The sequence below is a fragment of the Hetaerina americana genome, unplaced genomic scaffold (genome assembly GCF_022747635.1).
Source record: "Hetaerina americana unplaced genomic scaffold, ioHetAmer1.1.p SCAF_1, whole genome shotgun sequence".
NCBI lineage: Eukaryota > Metazoa > Arthropoda > Insecta > Odonata > Calopterygidae > Hetaerina > Hetaerina americana.
Window position 1 is genome coordinate 104688326 of NW_027286069.1, and position 23162 is coordinate 104711487.

The window sequence follows — 23162 nt, forward strand, 5'->3', positions numbered from 1 at the left end:
GAAACTATTGATGATCCTTGGCCCTACATGCATCAATAATGATAGTGATAATGTTCAGGGGTAATTAGTGTGTTTTTCTCACACAATATATTCCAAAGAAACTGCGAGAGATGCTGCATCAGTAACTTTTTAGCAGAGTCATCCACTAATATGCATTTAAATGCAACAATTTCAGGGTGTAAAAATCATTTGCCTTGAAGGCAAATGATTTTTACACGCTGAAATCGCCTTTGCCTTCAAGGCAAATGATTTTTACACTCTGAAATTGTTGCATTCACTCAATATAGTTCATAAAAATATTTGAATTTACTATTTTCTCCAAGTATTTTATACCAATGAGAAGATTCAGAAAAAAACACACATGCATAAACCTCTGAAAATAAGTCTGATGTATAATCAAGAGCTGACTGATATAAGCAGATGGTCATGGATTTAATTTCAAGAATACTCCTAAGAATTACCACTGACTCTATGCAAAAAGACCTAACAATAATTATTTATGGCCATGATGATGAGAATCACTTATATAAAAAACAATAAATGGTGGGTTAGCAAAAGGATATACGAATCTCCTACATCTCCATAAATACCAACATTAGGAAGTTTCTATGGTAGAAGAAAGAGTGAGGACATCCATCCACACCCTTAATTCAATGTTCATCCCTCCATTTCTGCTTCATCCATATTCCCATACCTAGAATATAACTAATGTACATAATACTATACGCATTAACATTTAATCCCATCACTTTCTATGTCCAAAGGTTTCAGGATGTCTAGGATAGATATATTTAATTCCAGAAGATTTATTTTAATATAATTTTACTCTCAGTAGTATTTGCGATTCCAGGGGAACATTGACTATGTTTATGAAACTAAGATTTCTTTGGGACAAACACAACAAGAAATTTGATGATGTGGTTTTCGATAATACCCACATTTTAAAAAATCACCATTAGTTTTGGTGATATGGATATTTAACGGACATATCGATAATTATTGATGGCATTACTTTTATTTACTATAAGGAGTCGGAAGGGATAAGGAACTTTAAATATTCCTATACTGCAAGCTATTGTTAAATTGCACAGGAAATACGACATGAGTTATGAAAGGCTGTGTCGTCCATATGCATAGAGATGTCGACGCATTGCCCTTTTATCGATATCTCGGTCACATCGCCCCGCCCTAGGGAGCCACACCTCCCCAGCTACCCCCACAACCAGCATCCCTTCGCCACCGGCCACCCGCCTTGAGACTTAAAAACGCAATCCATCTCCTCACATCATCCTTTCCGCACTCACTCTTAAACTCTCTCTCTTTTCCATTCCCCATTATGTAGGTACTCGCCCTCCCAGCCTCTATCCTCTCCAGCGCCCCCTCCCCCAACACCGACCCCCCGAGGAGGCCGCCGGGTGCTCGCGTTCCCGCAGAATGGAGAGCCTCCCCACCCTTCCGCCCGTCGCAAATCCATCGCAGGGACTGGGCAAACACGTGCCGCCACTCAACCGCCGATCTAGACTCCCGTAGAGAAGCGATCACTCTTCCTCCTCCTCTCCCCTGTCTCCGATACGAACGGGGGAGGGGGAAGGAGGGGGGGGGAGGAGAAAGGAGTGGGGAGGAGAAAGGAGTGGGAAGGAGGAAGGAGTGGGGAGGGGGAAGGGGGGGAGAGAGAGAGAGAGGACAGGAGTTGACCAGTGAGGGGGGTGCAGGGAAATTGTGAGGGGGAGGACGAAAGGAAAATTTCCGGCGAGAAAAATATTAGGGAAATGTATTTGGATGCGAGACACCCATGTTTTGGCTGCGATGGCCAGCGCCTGGGTCTCTCAATTGTTTGGCTAGAGGCGCGAGGGTACGCCGGTAAGACGAACGCGGCGCCGGCGGTGAATTGGAGGGATCAATTCACACCCTACGAAATTAGTCAGTACCTCGAGAATCCGAGTGAGACATGGATGAATAACGCGTCTCGCAGAATTGAAAGTGAAGTACTGGCCGATGTTTCATACAGATCGCAGAGTTGGGCATGACTGTCAAAGTTTCTCAGAGAAATAATCCGTGTTCGCTGCGTTGGCATAATATCTTCAACAAGGTGGCAATAAAATACTCCGAGGAGCACAATTGAGGAAAGAGTAGCAAAAGAGACGAAGTAGTGGCACCAGAGCAATTCCGAGCGTTCCTTCAGAATACGTATTTACCTTCGACGATAATTTAGGAGCGTTTTTTTCTTGTATCGAGAGTTGTAGCGGGGGCATTGCATAAACGCGCCTGCATGTTACCATCGGATATTGAAAGTGCCCATCCATCTGCAAATACATATACACGAGGATCCAAGAAGGAGGATCCGAGGATCCAGACTACTTCAGAAATTATTTATACGACGAAGGGGAAGGAAAAAAATTAGGAAATGAAATTGAAACGCAACGTAAATTTCACCAAAAAGTTATTTGAAAGCAACGTTTCAAGTAGCACACTAAAACAAATAAACTATAGCAAAAGAGTGAAAAACCACCAATACTGTGACCGAAAATTTTAACTCTGATTGGTCCATTACGATAAGAAAAATACTAAAGAAGTACCTGATAGTTGAAGACTCGTGAGAGCTAAGGCTATTCATGGCCTTAGACAGGTGGTTGAAGCACATGAAGATGAACGTATGGCAGGGGATTTCAGGACACCAGCCTTCGATTACTTTCTGATAAGCCGTCACATAATTTTATGATGACATGAATAAATGATTTATGAAAATGAAACCATCACGAATTTTAGGGTGCCTGATCACAGAACGGCATGTTTCTTTTTGCATCACGAATTGTTAAAAATAAAGAACGGGTTTTGTCATCTATTAGTGCGGAGTCTTTACTTCCCTAACATTAACCATGACGTCTAAACTGCCCGTAAAATGAGTAGGGTCTGCACTTTAAAAACAATCCAATGCTTTCCTCTCGTCATAACTCAATAAGTTACCATTCTAGCTCGTCTAATAAACCCGAAACATTTCCCCTTGTCCCACAGCGAATCTTCTCTGAATTTAATCTAATATTCATATTAACACGTCTTCAAAGTTCCCAAACTTGAAGAGCATTACTACGTGGCTTAACGCGAAATAATATCCCTCCGTTACTCTTTTACTACAGCTAACTTCTAGCTATCTGAAGATACTACTAACGTTCTTTAGATGAGAGCAGAATTAAGAGGCGTGCGTTGTTAAGAATTAATCGATAAAGGGAGAAGTTGACAAGAGACATTCAACATTATGAGCGTTTGGTTTCTGACAATGTGCATGAACTGCGTAAAGAGAAGAAAACGAAGAGCAATTCGATGGATGTGTGTACAGCCGATGTAACATCGAGGTGACATTTAACTTCTGCACTTTTGGAAAGCCGAAAAACCGGTTTGACACCAGAATTGAAGGTGGAATGGAAAGTTTGGAAAAATCAAAGAGAAAAGATGGAAGCATGATTCGAAGAAGAATCAGTTCCTTTTTTCAATCAGCCTTTCAAAACCGGAGTGACAACTATTTGAAGCACATCAATCGATTGGCAAGACACCTATACATGAATCACTTTGACTGATGGGTCTCCTTTGTAAATAATGTGTTCTCACAGATGCTAGAAACACAAAATGTAGTTCGAGACTTCCGTGTCATGCGCGCAGCCTTGCAGGGCCGAAGACATTTAATTTCAAAGAGAGGATCTATCACCCGACGAATATTTTCCGACAGTGAAGATGGGTATGGAAATCGTCTGTCAAAATTTTAGGGAACTACTTCACATTTCCACGATTTATTCCAGAAATTTGCTACATTTTAGATCATATTATTTTCCTGGCTACGATAGGGGGGCTAAGAAATTTAATGAAAATAAGCAATATAACAGCACCAGTGCGGTGTCGCTCCAGTGATTCAACCTTAATCGGTAAGAGAGCATGGCCGACGGAAAGAAGTACCCACACCTGAGTTTCTGTCAATTAGAATAAGCCTCGGAGGTGGTAAGGGAACGAATAATGATTTGATTCAAGTATGGTGTGATGAGTGATGTTTTTCTTATTTAGATTTTTGCAGACACATTGTAGTGCCGATTATTTATAAATGGGAGGTCGAAGTATAATTGTTAATATCGCGTACTTCTGGATATATGCACCGCGAAAAGCAGAACTCATACGGTGGAAAGCTCAAATGGGGAATCGCAGGAATTTCACGAATACAAAATTTTAAGGATACTTATTACGTTGAGAACAATAATTTGCATTGATCTTTCCATGCTTAGTACATGGGAAAGCACTGCCATTCAAGAACATATCTACAAGGGAAATGCATGTTTAGAAGTCTTCTAAAAACGCACATTTCTCCTGCGGTATATGTTCTTGAGTGCGTGTGCGCTTACACTATGATTGAGAACCTTGTGGGCACATTGCCGCAAAAAAACAATTCGGGAATCTGGGAAACTAACTTCGTCATTAAAATTTTCTCTAAAACTAACAAAATAGACTCAGGCCACAGCCGATCCGCGGAGAGAGACACTTGGTTACAACTTCAAAATTTTATACACTAATATTTCAAAAGTTGAAATTACAACATTTTTTATTGTATTATATATTTCACTCAAAACTAACCGTTTACGAAATATTTTCCTTAATTCAATTTTTTTAAACCAGTTCCATTAATATCAATGAGAGAGATAAGCTACAGAAAATACAAATAAAATGAATCGCATATTAACATATCGGGTCTCATGAATGAATAGATATTCTGACTCAGCCGCTGAAATTCATGATCTCTAGAGACCGAATACGTTCCGCGAAAATTCCAGGATTCTGATGATTTTTTTATGCCCGACAGATACATACTGCTTTCCAGCGAGACACCGGCAGGGAGCAAGGTATGGGGCGCGGGTTGGAACCTAGACGGGCGAAGGAGTAATAATTCGCAGCGAAAGGAATCCGCGCGATAACGGAGAATTTAATAAAGACGAAACACGACGGAAGTCTCCCCTTATTGCCGCCGACCGGGGGAGTTTGGGGCATACAGGGACGGGGGGAGGGAGATTGGGGGGGTGGTGGTGAGTGTGTGGGTGCTCCAGAGGGGGAGGCGAGGCGCGATTTCATGCGTGGGGGCGTGACCCTGGGGGGGGGGGGAAGAGAGAGAGCAAGCAGACTCGACGGCGGATTCGGCACTCGTGGCCGACTCACGCAATCCCTCGGCTTCGAAATTTGACCGCACGCCCCCTTGAGTCGCCGTTGCTCGTCTTGCTGCAGTTGGCCAGTTGAATACTCACCATGTTATAGCAACGGAGCCCCCTTTGGTTCGAGAACCCCGCCTGTCACCAGTAGAAGTATAGCGACAACACACACTCGGTCACTTCACCTCGTGGACCACAGGAAGGATGACGGTTTGTGAATAACTCTTAACTTTTATCCCGCATCTTCTTCGGAAGAACTTACTCGCCGACTTAATGTGCTTCGAGTGAGTAATTCTTCTTTGTTGCCTTTATACCGCACGTCAATTTGATTATTTTTTCTCTAAGAATTATTTTGAGCATTAACCAATAATCCCTACTAAAAGGAAAGACTTGTACTTTTCCACAGATTTTTATTATACGGCGAAACGCGTGGTACCGTATAATAAAATCTGCGGAAAAGTACAAGTCTTTCCTTTTAGTATGGATATTAAATACTTCCACGAAGTGAAGCCTGAAACAATAGAATATATTAACCAATAATTATTATATTTTAGACCATTTATATTATTATTCAACCCGTAACTTTGTTTCACCCGCCAACGTACATGATTTTTTGGAAGCGAATGGAATGGCATAAATCATTTCTATGACCACGATAAAAATTTACAACTACGCTACACTTATTTATTTAAAAATTACGTAAAAAGATAATGATATGAAAGCAACAGTGATGGAAATAATGATGAATAGGAAACGGCAGGAGTAATTTACCCATTACCCCGGGGACAATTACATACAGGTTGGAATGGTTGCAAGGGTATTGTTGCAATGGACCTAAATATTTTTTTCGTCGATTCAGGGACGCACATTTAAGCAAATAAAAAAGCCATTAAATGAAAAAGTAGGGTTATTCACGGCATTGGAAGTATTTTGTAGCTGTTTGGCGGCCCACTAAGACCAACTCGACTTCCCAAGAAGGTAGAGGGCTATAGTATCTGAAACGCCGAAAAAATAATTCATAATTTAGAAATGCCCGAATATCAAAAAGACCATCACTTTAGCAAAGTGACAATCCTCAACGGTTCTCACATTCATATGTGCCAAACGGTCTGCAATTTGAAACCTCAAAATAAGAGATTTGTATCTATTCCAAGACCGAATGCTCGTGACGGGGAAAAGAGATGCCAGTCAATTTCAAATAATGCCACATTACATACGCATAGTGATATAAAGACTACGGTTCAGAACTGTAGCACGAAAATCAGATGAATCTCAATCGCTTCTGACATTTACAAGCGTCTGGAAATTTTAAGAGCCAACAAAATATACCTTCGTTTCCGTGAATTGGCGATGAAATTCTCGCGGCACCCAAGATTCTCAATCTTGCACGCACAATTTCCGATCCAGTTGACGTTTTGTGGGCGACCCATCACGCCATTTGGAGAGTGTTCATTAACCGATGACACGAGAACATTTACACCTTCATGATTAGAAGAGAGCGTCTTGCAGAGCTCCAATCTATCAATAGAGAACACACGAACATCCTTTTAAATCCGAAGATCCTGAGAATGCTACTCCTTACAAAGACGCAAGACGAGGAGGTTAATCGCAATGGTGAAACAATCATTTCAAAGTAGATAAGCCACAAAGGCTATGTTCTGCAGTCCTGACACTTCCGCAATCGGACTGGCGACATCCCGATGGGAGCAGGAGGCCGGCGGTGCCTTCATTCCGGCAAGCGAGGAGGAAGGGGAAGAAAAAAGGGAACGCGACGCAAGTCCACGGGGAAGAAGTGCGAGGGGACGAATATTTCCGAGGTAGAGAGAGAGAGATGAGGGAAGGAAGCAAACATTGTTCACACAAAACGAGGAAACGATGTCACTTGACTCCGTGGGAAGGTCAGAGATAGCCCACGGATGGCAAGGGGATAATGCGGAGGCGGGGCGGGAGGGAGGGGGCTTCGGGGGCTAATTGGGGGTGGCTCGTCGATGGGAAATGGGGGAGGGAAGCCAAGGGGGCGGACGGACGGTTGGGGGGATGGGAGTAGTGGGCTTGGGGAAAGGAGGAAGGGCAGGGGGAGGAATGGGAGGCTGGAATCAGAGCTCCCAAGGCGTCATGCCGCGGCGCCACCATCGCCAGCGCTTCCGCCGTTTCCATGGTGACAGACAGCGCCGCTCCAAGCCACCCGCCCACCTCTCGCACCCGATCCCCATTTCTCCACTTTCAACTTCCTCCTTCCATCTCCCGCAAATCCTCCCCCGAGGGATCTAACTAATCCCTGCCGCCCGAACCCTTCTCTCTCCCCACTCATCCTCACCGCGGCTCGGATGCAACCGGAGTCACGAACCTCAGCCTCATTTAAACGAAAGCGACATTTTACCTAATTACCCCAATTACCGCCCTCCGGATCCGTCGCGCCACGGAAACCGACCACGAAAATCGTTCCGACCCGCGAAACCCCTCCCCCCCTATCCTCTCGCCCACCCTTCCACCATCCGCGTGACATCATCAAAGTCATTGACCACACACTCTCCACGTCCCCCCCCCCCGGGGGAGATTCTCGGAAGATCCTAAATTCTCCACATCTCGCGCCATTTTACCCTCCCCTAGTCCACGCCCTCCCAGCGAAACCTCGCGCGATCCCTCCCCCATTAGGCGCCCTCAGACGCTAGCAAGCAGCCCGTCCTCAGGCGCAGCGGAGTGTTTTCTGCCCGAGGAAGCAATTTAATGCCACGGGAGAAGACTCCCGACTGATCTCTTCCACGTCGCTGACCCCCTCCCCACCACCCTACTCCCCTTCTGACACCTTGATCAAGCAAAGAGACGAAGCGATTTAGCAACGAAAAAAAAAGAATCGACTCCGGGCGCAGGAAGCTTACGTAAATCATGTTCCAAGCGTTTAAGTTCGGTCAACGCATACTGGATCGATCCGAGGTGGGAACTTAAGGAGATAGACCAGTAAACGCACCAAAGCGAATGGAAAAAAAATCTGAACATTCCGATGCAAACGTCTGTTTCGAGCACCTGGAGCGGGAGAAGATGAGAGAAGCTGCGAGCACTCTCTGCAATCGAAGGCTGTTTTTATTTGGCGGCAGAATTATGGAAATGAATAAATTTCCTCGCACTAATTACCACCCCTTCCCTCCTAAGACCACAGTTCTAGAGTCAACGCATCAAAGAACGGGAGGATTACACCCAGGACAATATGCCGTATACATTTCGTAATTCTAGCGCCCCCATCTATTTTGCAAAGGAGTCGGTAAGGGTTCTCAAAATATAATTAATACTAAGATTGTAGCATTTAAGATTTCAGGGAAAAATTTAACTCAACTGATATAATCCTTAAGCGCGAGAGCTCGAAATCCGACAGTGCCATTCTAAAGAATCCCAAAAAATGAAGTGAACACAGAACACACTTGGAACACCCATGCAAAATGATTTAAAACATCCAAAACAAGAATATGTATAACCTAAAAATTGAGAAAAGAATACAGAAATTAAGTACCAAAAGAAAATGTGAAAGAAAACTAAAAAACAATCCAAAACGACCACACTTTTTTAGGAAATGTAAAATTAACTTAAGGTATTCATTACTTTAATTTGTTCTCAATGAATAAGGACAGTTAGGTCGTTTAAAATGCTTACATTCCATAAAATATATAAGATAACTGGCATACACAAATATTTGTAAATGGCAATTTAAATTACTTTTAATGCAGAGAGAATCCCTCGCCGATGGATGATGTCTCAATTGTATTTGAATTAAACAGTAAGCGTTTGCATTAACACTTATCAAAGAAGGAGCATTGAAATGGCATTTCCCCGAAGCAAAGGAATACGAGTATTACTCGTATACTCGTATTTATGAATCATTGGCAGGTGTCTGAATGACATAAACACTAACAGTTCAACTATTAGACTTGACTCTCATGAAAACCAAAAATTAAAATAGAATAGGGATCAAAAGAGTTGACAGCGAGAAGTAATGTGAAGGAATAGAGGGCTGCAGCTAATTGATCTCGGGACTGAAAACTTCACGAAAACCCTGTATATCACCTATATATCACCCACAATAAAAATAGAGATAGTACTTAATCACGTCCCTAAACTCATTACATTTCAATTTATTGAAGGTCCATCTGCGATTAATGCTAACATTTAGAGGAAATTGTGACTTAATTCTAAAAAAAGATATGCGACAGAATACAAAACGACGACATGCCTTGTTCAAGGAATAGTATAATCGTTGGCCGAGCAAAGAAAATATGCCCTGGATTCAAATTTCTCTCGCTATACGTGCAGTGTTGTAATTAACGAATTTTATGCGCAGTGGCCATAATGAGTTTTGGCAATCTTAACACCAAAAAATAAACTATTAACATGCACGCAATACTTTGAAATCAATGACAAAGTGAGAAACCTCATCACACCAACTCATGGACATGAAAGCAGCTTCAAATCCCACGGGAAAGAATGGAAATACGATGGCTCATTACTGACGTGAAATGAGCGACCCCAGCAGAGGTTACAACAGCTTCGAAAAGAGTAACAGCATGAAAAAAATAAAATAAGAAGAAAGGGGACATAAAAAAGAGAGGATAACGATTTTTCCGCCAAGCATTCAACGATATCCAATAACGCCCTAATCCGATGACAAGCCAATTTTTTGACAAAACTGCCACCGATCCATTAAAAGACGTCGAAAGGGGCAAATCAATTACATCACCATGTAGTTTCGCGGAGGTCCAAGAGGGAGAAATAAAAGGCACCGGAGACAAAGGGGATGCTCTAAGAAAAGGGGGGTTGGGAGAGAAGGAAGAGGCGCGACTTCGGGAGGAGGAAGATGTCGTAGTCGCAGGGGGATGAAGGGGGTCGGGGGTGGGAGGGAATAGGGGGTGGGGACGGAGGAGTAGGAATGTCGTCGCGAGGCGGATGACGAGGAGGGGGCCTCCGAGAAGGATGCCGATGGGAGTGCGGGAATCTAGTGTGCTCGTGGGGTGTCGAGAGAGGCGGTGAGGTTGAGGGGTGGGGGGGCAGAGGGATTGAGGATGAGAGTGTTTTCCTATTACAGGGGATGACACCGAGAAAGTGAGGGGAACAATTGAAAGGGGATACGGAGAGAGGCAAAGGGAGAAACAAAATGGAAAAAATAAACGGCTCCCTTCGGACGGGAAAACAGACTAGCCGGAATTGATACGAACTTAGTTTACCGTTATGCACTCAGTAAGCCGAGAACCAAAGTAATAACTGGCAACACAAATGATTCACATGGATTTCCAATCGAAATAGTCACGCTACAAAATTGAAATTACAAATTTGAATCTGAAACCCCTCACGTTAAAATAGGGATTTAAGAGGAAGACAAAAACAATAAGGGTTAAAAATTGGATTCTTAAGTGTTTTTCTCTCCCTCAAAGGGTGTATGGTATTCGGATATGATGATTTTGGATGGTATTTCTTCTCCCTCAAAGGGTAAGAAAATACGATCCAAAAATAAATAACCCAAAGTATTTCGCTCGAGATTCATTCCCAGTTCCCCCTGGGCAGTCATGTCACTTAACTCAGGCTATTAACGTATTACTGTAATAATAATGAGTTCTCATAATATACTTACTCAACCGACCTCTAGAGTTCACGAACCAAACTCTTTGATTTAGGAATTCTCACTGCAAGGCCATGGTACGTTCCTACCCTTGCTTTCAGGGTCGAGTTGGTCCGACCCTTCAGTCGGCCTCTCACCCGCCTCTCCCCATCCCTCCCCGTGCCGCCATTGAGAGATTGCTCGGACCGAGGGAGAGTGACGACTGAGGTGAACTTTGGGTGGGTGCGTAAGGACTGGCTAGTTAAAAATAGATTTATTTTTCGCAGCCATTTGGCAAACGTAGATTTAGAGCATTCCCCAAAATCCACCCCCAGATGAGATTTAGTGCATTTTGCAGTCCATAAGGAAGCAATACCCCACAGTAAGATAAACGACAGGATTTAACATTCGCAAAAACAGGGCGATGCCCATTAGTCTGCATACTAAGGGAGATTTTCAGTTAATGACCATCCTTCACCTAATATCGTCGGAGATAATACTATCTGAAGCTCTCTAGGAAGGAAGCGTTAACATCAACGTATCTCCGATGTCAAACTGATGGAGGTAATTGAAATATGAGAAAAATCCGCTAAATCGTTAACCACTACGGACAAAATTATTGAATCTTAAGAAAAGTTGAAGCTGTAATTTTAAGCCGAAGGCAATACGTTAAGCTAATCGTTCTAGTGGAAATAACCTCTTTGAATGTTCAATTTATTTACTAGTTAATCAAAGACATGTGCAGCTCTGGTAAGGGAGCGAGAAAGTTTTTTACACCTAAGCGAGAGTACTGGGTACTGCCCAAGATATTTTCCAATTAATCCCGAGACAGTCTCCGACCAAACCTTCGCCTCGAGATACCATACGAGCATGCGCTATTTTTTGTCATCTGAAATGGATCGTCAACTTCGTATCTCGAGCCCTTGACCCCTCAGGCTTTAAGTAGACACTGAAGGGCCATCAAAAAAGTCCATAATGTTCATGCAAACGATTGCAATAGTGGTAAACCTGTTGGAGTGCGGAGAGATTCGATAAACATCTCAGCTCTGAATGCAGTCACAAATCCCGTTTTTAAAAGAACATTCTCCGATGTTTACCGGTTTCTCGGGCGATTATCCTCTCCACTTAAGAGCAGTGCTCTCAGAATCGATGACTGAAGAACGAGGAAGAAAACTGCGGCAGGAAGAGAAGAGTGGATCAAGGGCTACGCCATTATGCTGCGAGAGGAAAGGCGCGTGGGATTGGAGAGAAGGAACAACGCTTTAAGGTAAAAACGAATATTAATAGAATTCTTCGTGGGAAGGTCATGCTTGTGCATTTTAGCAAACCTTCATACAAATATGAAGCAATGCAATCGCTAAACGTACGGAGAGATAAAACGTAGACTGCACCTTACTTCTTGAGGGGATAGAACGTACACCAGGGATAGTCGGAAGGAACACAAAAATATAGAAAATGATAAGTTTAAACAATTAAATTAGAAAGTAAATAAAAAATTAAAAGAAAAATATTAAAAAACATTAAAATAGTGGAGATATGCTCTAAATAATATCAAAGATTAGGCTCAACCAAGGGCTGATGGTCCCCGATCGGTTTCCATATAATCCACTGGACTGACCTCCGATGCGACCCAGCATCCATGCTCGGGTCGGGATTCGCCGCAGCGACCCTTGGGGTCGAAGAAGGGAAAGAGACAGATAGGGGGGGGGGGGTGAGATACGTGGAGGGAGAGACCGGGGTGCAGGAGGATCGGAAACTCAGGAGGGCGCCAGGAAAGGATATAGGGGGAGAGAACACAGGGAGGGAAGAATATAGGGGGGATGGAAACAGGCGGGGGAGATGATGCGGGAGAAAACTCGGGGGTTGTTAGGTTCACACTATTATAGTCGTACCATTTTACCCCAAGTGGGAATATGCGGTCCCTATGTGACTCTTAATAGTAGATGCTAAAATAAACGGAATGAATTTTGATGAGTTCTCTCACCAATAAGGCGGCCTGATGTAGGTGTTGGCTTATAAAAATCGCACTCGGAAACAACGCACTAAAGGGCTTTTATCCTTCAATAAAACGATCGCAATCATTGAGGCTCCAATAAAAATAGGGAAACCTGATATCCCCGGGATAACTTCCAAATTTCTAACCCCCCCCTACTTATTATTACATCTAGTATTTTCACTAGAACCTGACCTGTTTGATGTAAAAGTAGCACCCGTTTTGATTTTGAGGTATTGCGAGAGAAGAAGTGATTTGGCGGTGTAAGTCGCCATTTGTAGTAAACCTCTAAACTCAATGCCCAGGCGAATCAACAACGAAGAGCATATCACGTCATAGGTAAAGCTAGCTCAGTCAGAAGTGAGGATAAGGAGCAGAGCAGAAGAATACGGCATAGCAGTGCGGGGTGGGTGAAAGAATAGACAGAATAAGTAGGAGGGCGGAATAAAACTCCTCTATTCAAATGTTAATCGCGTTACCGTTCCTGATTGCTGAATTCTACATGTAGCCGCATATTAAGGATAAAAATAATCTCTGAGAATAAATTAGGTAATCTAAGCAAGCAATGGGAGAGAAACCCAAGATCTATAGGCAAATGAGGGGAGAGAAACACAAGGTCTGAACGCAAGGGCGCCAAATATATGCGGCTTTGGCTAATGCCGACAAAAAGTACAGCCACGTGGGACGGATACGTAATTGCGGATACTTTTGAAGATATAAACAATAAAATAAAAAAATATGGGCGCTTTCAAGCCGACGGGAAAGCTTTTTTTTAGAAGAAAATTCAGCTATGGCGAACGTAGAGCTAAATAGTCCCGTGAATATACTTTTTCGATACTAAATTGTAATGAATGATCATTTCGATCAATGTGTGGCTAATACCATCATAAACTTTTTTTGGATTACTGCATCAGATGGACATTATTCCAGAGTAAAATGATAGCATTTCAGGCTAAGGTTTTGTTATATTTATGAGTTACTTCACGCAGCATTTTTTTAACAATTTCTCACTCTCTCTCTCGAATGTGACGAAAAAGGAAAACCGTAAACCACAAATGTGACTAGCATCGAATTTCTATCGGCTACCGCTCTTACAACGATTCGATGAACGAGCGTGGGGGCGAGGGGACGGTGATGTGCCCTGGAGAGGACAGCGGAAGGAGGACACCTCCCCTTGGGTTCTCTGCTGCTTCTTCCAGGAGCGCAAACTTGGAAGAGGGGGGGAGTGATGATGAAAGACGATGAAGGGAAGGAAGGAAAGAGCGGGTGGGTGGGACGAAGGTGGGCGGGCAAGCAGAGGAAACAAGAAGGAAGGGGGATGGTGTGGGTGGACGATGACGACGAGATTGGACGACGGGAGGGAGGGGCGGGGTGGTTTAAGAGGGTGGGAGGGGGGAGGCGGAATGGTCAATCGTACCCATGGGAAACAACCCCCGCCCCCTCCTTCCCTCCAGGAGAGAGGAGCTTCACCTTACATCCTTGGGATAACAAGGGGATCCTTCCCTAACCTCGGGCCCTTCCCCGCAACAAACCTCTCCTTCCTCTCGGGAGGAAAACACACACCATTGCGCAGAGGTTAAATGCTGGCTGGCCTCGGACCTGCTATAACAAGGGCGGAAATGCCGAAGCAAACATCCATGCCGATAAAACATGTCCGGGGGAAGTCGCAAAATTACCGTTTTTTTCTCTTTACCAACGGCTCTAATTTCGGAAGCGAGCTGATAAATCCACTTACATTAAAAGCGAACGGAACGACGTACGCCACTGTTTGCGAGGAGGAACATATCCGAGGACGAAAAATCGATACGATCGAATCGATGAAAGGGCTTCAGCCGGCCCGAAAACTTAGCAGGGGCCGTAAAAGTCAGCCGGTGTGTGGATACACTTATGCCTCAGCTGTAAGGATTGATACCGAGAAGGCCGAGAAAATACCAAAAAACGAGAAGTAATCCAAATTACACAGACGGAATCTTAACCCAATTAGCAAAAATACTCATTTCATAATCTTCAAAAATGTGATTTGTACACAGATTTTCCAGGCACGCATTCCATGGGTGAAAGTGCGCTGTGCTTGGTCCATGACACTTAACTTGCGCCCACTTGTTAACTTAAAATTATGAAAATCACCATTGCCTCGTAGGAATTGCACTTTATATTGTTTCACAACATTAGCTTTTCCACGTCTTAATTTTTACCCACTTTTCTGAAACCCAAAATCCATTCACATTTTCTTCCTCCTTTACGCGCTTACTTCTGGTTTTCTCTTCTATCCGATATTTCAGAATCCTCCCACTTTTCCCATACGATCTAACACAGTCTCGTTCCTGTTCCTCTTTCACTTGCATTACTTAATGACAGACAATGGATAAATTGGGCGATTCACTTATATAATTTCATAAAAAATATTAATCCTACCACTACGGAAATTTAAAAAAATAAGTTTTGTTTTACACTTACACACACACACGAGACGAGGGTGGTCTGAAAGGTTTCCGACCTAACAAAGATAAAAGACATTTTGTCTGAAATTTTCTGAGTCGGAAACTTTTCAGACCACCCAAGTATATATATATATATATATATATATATATATATATATATATATATATATATATATATATATATATATATATATATATATAAAGCTGAGTGTTTCAAACTCAATAGGAAAAGGTGGTAAATTTCCCCTGCAGTTAACCTTCCGAGTTTCCACTCTTCGTGAACTCATTTTCCTTCACGAAACCTAAATAAAAATTTACGGAGAAAATAATCCCCGTTCCCCTTTAAGGCACAACTCCATTGGAGGACCGGCTTCAATTTTCAACTCCCTCCCCAACCCCTTTCCGCCCCCCCCCGCCCCACCCCGGCAAACCGAGAAACCTCCAGCCTCCGTCGACCGCAGCGCGACTAGCAGCGATCGCAGAACCGGAGAGACAAGGGCGGACGCGACGCTAGCTTTAATTCAATCGGTTTGGCATCGAGAGGGTGAGGGAGAGAGAGAAAGGCTGAGAGCGAGGAAGGGGTGAGGTGGAGGAATGACGGGAGAGGGTGGGCAAGAGGCGGGAAGGAATGCTTTAACAGTCGACAGGACCGCAATCAATGCTGGTGAAAAATACATTTTGATTGTTTCCTCTTTCTCCGCGTGGAACAAGTGACAGGGAAGGAACATTTGTCAATAAATCCTAAAACCCAAGAAAAGGCGATATTTACGATCACTAATCCTGCAAGGATCCAGGGGTATGTGTGAGGAGAAGGGTCTCTCCATGGTATTCGGAAAAGGAGGGGGGATGACGTTTGGGAGAGAGGGTGGCGGAGGGCGCAAGTCGGCGGGATCTCGGGTTTTGGGGGGGTGGACTTTGAGGAGAGGAAAGATGGGGCAGTGAGAAAAGTGGATGAAGGATACATTTACGAATATTTGTTTCGCCACATTGCGGCGAGAGATTAACGAGTTTCTTTTTAGATAAAATAAGTGATCACCGACATTATGGTAAGTAAAAATTGAGGAAAACACACATATCTGGTTTTTATCCAGCTGTACGACTTTTGCTATTTTACAGTTTTAACAATCGTCTATTCTTGAAAAAATATCACCAGGCATGACCTATTGTTTCGTGCATAAATTTGAGTTTTCCCAAATGGAAATCAGTTAATCCATTTGAAATAGTTGGCTATGCATTGATACATAGGATTATTTTATGACACGAGTCAACGGAAGAGAAACCAAATGGAGAATACTTTCTGCAATGGATCAGCCAGTTTAATTGAGTGGGTATTTAAGATTTTTAGCACAAGAGCCGTTCTACAAAAATGACGGCAGAAATTACGACGATAATTAAGCTTTTTATTCCTTGTTGTAGGACCTCAGTAAGCAATTGGATTTCTTATTAGCATCATGTTTCTTTAGTTATAAGCGAATAAGCTAGTCTCTGCAAATTGTTGTCAATTAGCAATTCATTTTTCCAAACTGTAAATACCAGCAATCATCTTGGATGAACTGAACACCTAATTTCACTATTTATCAAGAGGGTAATATTTGGCGATAAAAATTAGCGAATGCCATACAATAATGACAAGAATTCCCCCTGGATTTAGAATATTTTATATCCTAGTTATGGAAGCATGTGAGGGTTTAAAAAAAAAGGATAGCTTATATCGGCTGAATAAAATCTAAGCCAAATATAACATTGGACAATATTATTATCTGCTGGAAATAATATCAAAGGGGTGAAGTCTTTGTGGAGGGAATCATAAAACCATTTATTACGTGAAAAGAAGTGATGTTACGTATTTTTTACTTTAACACAGCGTGAAACAATTTTCTTAAATCATCCTTTTTTACGTTCAGGTAACATTGTTCATGCCAAATGATAATCTGCGATCGCTGCCAAATGTTAGTTTTTAAAGTAAAAGTACTATTTTCACGGGGAATTGTTATCAAGAGAAAATTTCATTTTTGTCAGTAGTTACACTAAATAGGTGAAGTTGCCATGGTCGTCGAAATATTCCACATTGACCCTCGAAAACAATTTTTTTCCAAGCAGTCGATTCTTATTTCCGAAGGAAAATCACATTAAACCACCAAGTGAAATTATTATTTCAAGGTGAATTCATTCCACTGAACTGACTATAACCTTAATCGTCAAAATTGACCATTAAAATTAAATCAATTCGAACTTCAGCGGTAGAATCATTTCCTATTTCTACCCGAACACATTGAAGATGCGTCAGAAATAAACAACCGAAAATGATTTTGACCAATGTTCTGAATCTCTAACTCACTTTTTGTGGTCGCGTTTCCCAAGCCAGGGGGTTTTTGCACAGGGGACACGTCAATTTCTCTTACGATGCTTCGTCTTTCCTGGAAAGTATACTAACCGCCAAGCTAACTCGGCCGTCATGAAAGATTATCCGGTGGAACGCAAGCGAAGGGAGAAAGGAGTGGTGGGGTGGGGGGGAAGACGACAGAGAGTCAACAAATGAAGAACGCAGGAAAAAAAGAGGGGGAAGGGGGGAATCCAGGGAAGATGGGGAGAGAAAGAGAATGCCCCAAATTGACCGCGACAAGGGGGCGTAGACGTGGGGTCTGGAGGAGTGAGAGGGAGCGAGAGGAGGGGGAGGGAGGGCGAGAGAGATGAGCTTGGATTTCCGCAAACACGGGGGCGGTTGGCTTCGGCAGATGGAAGTGAGGGGGCGACAGGGGGAGTGGGGCCGTCGGCAGGGGTTGACGGAGAGATGAGGGATGGAGGGAAGATCGGACGTGAAAGGCAGGAAGGCCGGTGAATCTGCGGCAGCGAGGGAGGGTTTCTTGGAACAGAAGATACGAGAAGGGTGAGCGACGGTAGGGGTGGAGGGGGAAGGTTGGACCCCCCCCCCCCGAGGGAGGTGGGCATTGATTCGGGGCGAAAATATTATTTTTGGAAAAAATATATAACAAAAACAAGTCCAATGGACATTCGGACTACCCTTTTTAATTCGAAAAAAATGACATGTACAGAGGAGATAAGGTACCACTGTGAAAGCAAAAATAATTACTACCCGGATGCACGTAAATATGACAGTTCCGATTCGCGGGACAATACACAATGTGCAAAACGCCTCTTGCTGAACTGACGTGCAAAAGGGAGACTTCTGAAAATTATAAGTACTGCGAGTGTCGACTACACTGTGTTGCCAACTGAAAGAAATTTCAGATCGAAATATTCGCGCAGCAATTAAAGTTATTCTACAGAGTAAAATTTCCTCCGGAAAAAGAATTTTCGCATACATTTTCCGATCATGATGAATGAATTTTATTCTTCGTTCATCGCATTATTCGGTTCATCGCGTCAAAAATATTAAGGTTCTCGCAGCACATTCCTTCTCTCGGTCGTTTCTCGTTTCTCATTGCCAACTTTCGACTTCTCTTCCCGGAAACTTAGCAACACTGTACATTTTTCCGCACTTTTCCGTTATTTATTGACTTTAATATTTCTGCTCTGAAGAAAGCAACATATTTAACGCTATTGACTTCGTAGAAATGAACGAACTAAAAACAAAATAGGCATAATTTTCGTCAGATGACGGTTCTATTTTTGCTCGTCCATCGTTAGATATATCTTCTGCCACCAAATATTTGCAAACTCGAATTAAAGAATACATGGAAAGCTTCGTAATTACATTAAAATGTATATCACGATTTTCTGTTTCCTCAAGCTAACGAAACCAACATTAATAATACATAGATATTAAGAAAAATAAACAGTTCATTATAATAGTTTACCACGAGTTTCCAATTACAGTATGCGCACATATTTTACCGATAGAACACGGAATTTATCGTAAAATATAATTTGGTCCAAATATTTCGAAATATAAACCTGAGTTTTCACTAGGGTGTATACTCATCAGCTAAACATGATTAGATTATTGCTTGGTCATCAAATTTGATACGTGAACATAAAAAGGAAGATTTTACAGAGCCCTAGCCTATACCGTAAAGAAAGAAATAGTGCGTACCTGCCCTTTTTCATTACACTGAGGAAAGTGACTTAAATGGTGTTTCCTATGCCCAGAGGGTCGTATGGTACCTACAGAGACACGATTCTGGGAAACTTAAAGACTAATCGACAAGTCGTAATTTCACTCGTTCGAATTGTTGAAAAAAAAATACGATGCAACTCCAGGAGAACCCAGGTCAAGATTTCAATTTCTCGGCGTTCTGTTGTCCCTTGACAGGTGAACGGGTAAAGAAAAGAGTGTACTTTCATCGTAAGCGGCTCGCAACCCATAGCCCGTGACATGATGCAATCCAGTCCGCCGAATTACGGGTGATACCCCTTAAAATTGAAGTATACTGTGAGTGTTTGAACTCGTGGCACAGCAATTAATGGCCACACACGTCGCCAAAATAGAATAGAAAAAAATATGGGTCAGTCCCGGAGATCCTAACCCCGAACGTTACAAAAGTATAGACAAAATATGCATTATAGGTGGTAATTTTTGTAGAAACATTACGTATGAAGCCTACGTGTTATGAAAAAACAGGCAAGGGGGCATAAAACACGACCAAGCAATGATCAGTGCTATTCCTGGTCAGAAGTTGAATCTTACGACGAATAACGACAGATAAAGTGGAAATTGGATTCTGATTGGCAAAGGTAATGCCGTTTAAATAAACCCTAAAGGTTTCCATTTTATTAGTACAGTATTTGGAAAAGAAAATAGCAATGGGAACAACAGTAACTATATTTCACGGGACCCAGGTATTTAACAGTTTACCTACTTGATAGCCAAAATTACATGTTTCCATATCGCTGAAATGATAACAGATTCTATGATATTCACACCATTTGGCAGACATGACTAAGAGATAAAAAGAGGCGGGCGATGTTGACTGCAACTGATCCTTTCCTCCCTAGATCGTGGAAGCCGTCTCCCAATTCCAAGCGCAGTTACCGCCCACCCTATCCCTTCGCCTTCCTTATCGCCTCCCCAAATCCCTCTCCCCGACAAACCCACGTTTCTTACACCGAGATCTCCATGCCCTTTCTCCCACAGGATCGGGGGTAGCTCCCGAGTCGGATAATCCGCCCGTTGTCCAGGCCATGGGAACGCTACCGGGCCCCAATTAACCTAAAGAGGATTTCGGAATGTATAACGTCTCCTCCCTAAGGAGGCTTCATCCCATCAGCCTCCACAAATGCCGACAAGAGTCAAGCGCTCCCAGACTGCATGAGACAATCCTCAAATTTACACGTTTAACGTTTTCATTAAGAGTGTCCCGTGACTTAATGTCACAACTCGGGTATCTCATTCCTTGAGTGATTTCCAACTAAATATGCCATGCGATCACGCATCTCAACAACTCTCAAGTCCGCGGACAGAAGACGAGAAGTTATTCACAAGATAATCTTCACGCAGCGCATGTACATTTCCGGAAGTTCTTTGAAAATGGATGCACAGACCCACGATATTTTTAACAGCAAAGATAAAAAGTAAAAGATAATAACTAAACGACACAACGTTGCCCGACAACTCTGCATGGAAATATTCCGGAATCAAGCTACAAGTATTTGTGCACTTATCTACGATTTTCCTCGACACATCACCGTTTGGACTAACATTACATCACCGCGCTGGCATGTGTGACTGTGCAAGCATAAATTTATGATACAAATATTTACCTCTGTCTAAAGACTAAATATTTAACTAAAGCAATCTCAGCTAATTCTTACGTTTTTGTTGCACTCACGGATCTTTTTCACAGGGTCCACAATACAACACAAGGTCCTATGGCAAAATTCCGTAATCACTACTACATAATTTACAACACTTCATAATGCACCGCGCAGGAGAAGAGAACGCGCGACCCCTTGCAAATGAAACACTGCGAAAATTATTCCGTACACAGCACTTATCGATCGCTCCAACTCACCACGCCACCGTGGCAGCCTCTGCCATAGTCTAACGAAGCACATTAACCGGAACCCCACGAATTTAACACAAAAGAAACCGCTCATCTCGCCTCTTGTTTCATAGGACATCGGTTACTCATTAGAACTATCCCGTGAGAGAGCGGAAGGAAAGAAGAAAGACTGCGACTTATTCCATACATGAAATGCATACATAACTAGGAAAACTGAACTGGAGATTTTAGCATAATGTGACCATGGATTTACCATAGGTATAAGCATACTAGGCCATTAAGCATGCTAGTACTAGCACTGCATGACAGAAAGGCAATCAACAGAAAACGTAAGGTGCACCATTAAAACAACTAGAATAATAATTTACTGGCAAAAAATATTGAAAAAACTGAGCATTTTAAGCAACGCAAAAGGCAATTATAAAACAGGAGTAGTGAGTAACGACGGAGAGCCTGAAAATGAGTAAAATGTCCATTCAATTATGAATTGTGATGTCATGGACATCGCACAGAGCAAGGTTTTTACTCGATATAATTAATGAAATATTATTTTTTATATATACTGTTATACTGTTATTCCCACAGTAGTGGGATCCACAAACAGACGACGGTACGCCTTAAGACCATGTGTAAAATCGCATTCAGGATTTTGGGAATGAAAGTCGATGAGTTTTTACGGAGTTAAGCCTTCAAGTAAGCATTCATAGACTCCAGTGGAAATGATTTCAAATAATGTTGTGACTTATGGTCTTTCACTTCTTAGGACGAGAGAGATGGAGAGAGGATGAGAGAAATCACAGCCACGCAAAAACAAAGCGTGAGGAGGTCGAGAAATCAATGGGAGGAGACGGTTTCGCACGGGTAGAGTCATAAAGGGGGTCATCGCGTGAACGCCGGACGAGAGCACAGCGACATTCGCGGATACTGCCGAAAGCTAAGGGGAGGGGACGGGATTCTGGTCGACGGGGCGGAGGACAGCGGGAGGGTGTGGGAGAGGATCAAGAGCACGGCAAGGGGGAATGAAAATGCATCGGGGGCGTGACACTGTTACGGGCGTCGATGGGTGACCAGGGAGGGTCCAAATTGGCGGAGGTTAGAAGCTACGTAGAAAGAGGAAAGAGAATGAAGGAGGAACAATGAAAAAACACAGCGAAAAATGATTTGCGAGCTAAATATGAAAACGTACTAAAACTATCACTACGGAAATGCATCACGATCAAAGAATTTTCCCCTAAATTAAAAGTAGGTAATCTATAGCTCAACAAATAGAGAATAGAGAGAGGACCGAGGAAATGAAAATGAGAAATAAAACGAAAATTTCCTTGATTTCATAGATAAAACCATGAAAATTACAGGAATGGACTGAATACATCCACATCGAAACCTGCACATACACGTACATAATTTTCTTTGACTCCATGAGACTTCAGCGCTTGAATTTCTACAGAGCACATATAGGAAACTCGGCCTTAAAGGTCGCTTTTCTAGGCAGCATGCGATTGCCTTCGAGGCAGGCTTCACCGCATTAATAACGTATAAGCAACCCACAAAAGCATTAGTTGGAAGAAGTGAATCAAAGGGAAATTTATAGCGTGGAGGGAGGCAAGGGTGCAAACCCAGAGGAATGAAAGAAGTGGAGGAGCAGAGGGCGGGGAGAAGCGAAAGGAAGAGAGAGGTGCGAGAGGGAAGGATGATGAAGGGCTACTATAAACTGCGCCAAGAGTGAGTTCTCGGGGCAGGGCACAAAGGGGGAGGGAGGGAGAGATGGAGGGAGGAAGGAAGGAAGTCGGGGAGGAAGGTGGTTTGAGGGGGCGGAGGGCGTCCGGATCGCAGGCTTGGGGGGGGGGGGGACGGAGAAGAGAAAAGAGCAGAAGGGAAGAAAGAGAAGAGAGAGACAGGAGATAAGGCGGGGAAAAGGTTTCCGGACTCCCTAATTCCTTCCACGCCCTGGACACCCCTGCCACTCCCTCCTCCGTGGGCCTCAAGACGTGGAGGAAGAAGGAGAGC

At 43.1% G+C, this 23162-nt stretch overlaps 1 protein-coding gene across 3 annotated transcripts in view; it reads right to left on the reverse strand.

Annotated features, from left to right (window-relative positions):
• Positions 1 to 23162, reverse strand: part of rhea (Talin_middle and talin-RS domain-containing protein rhea) — a 235809-nt gene that overhangs the window by 47272 nt on the left and 165375 nt on the right. The gene's annotated exons all lie outside the window — the stretch shown is intronic.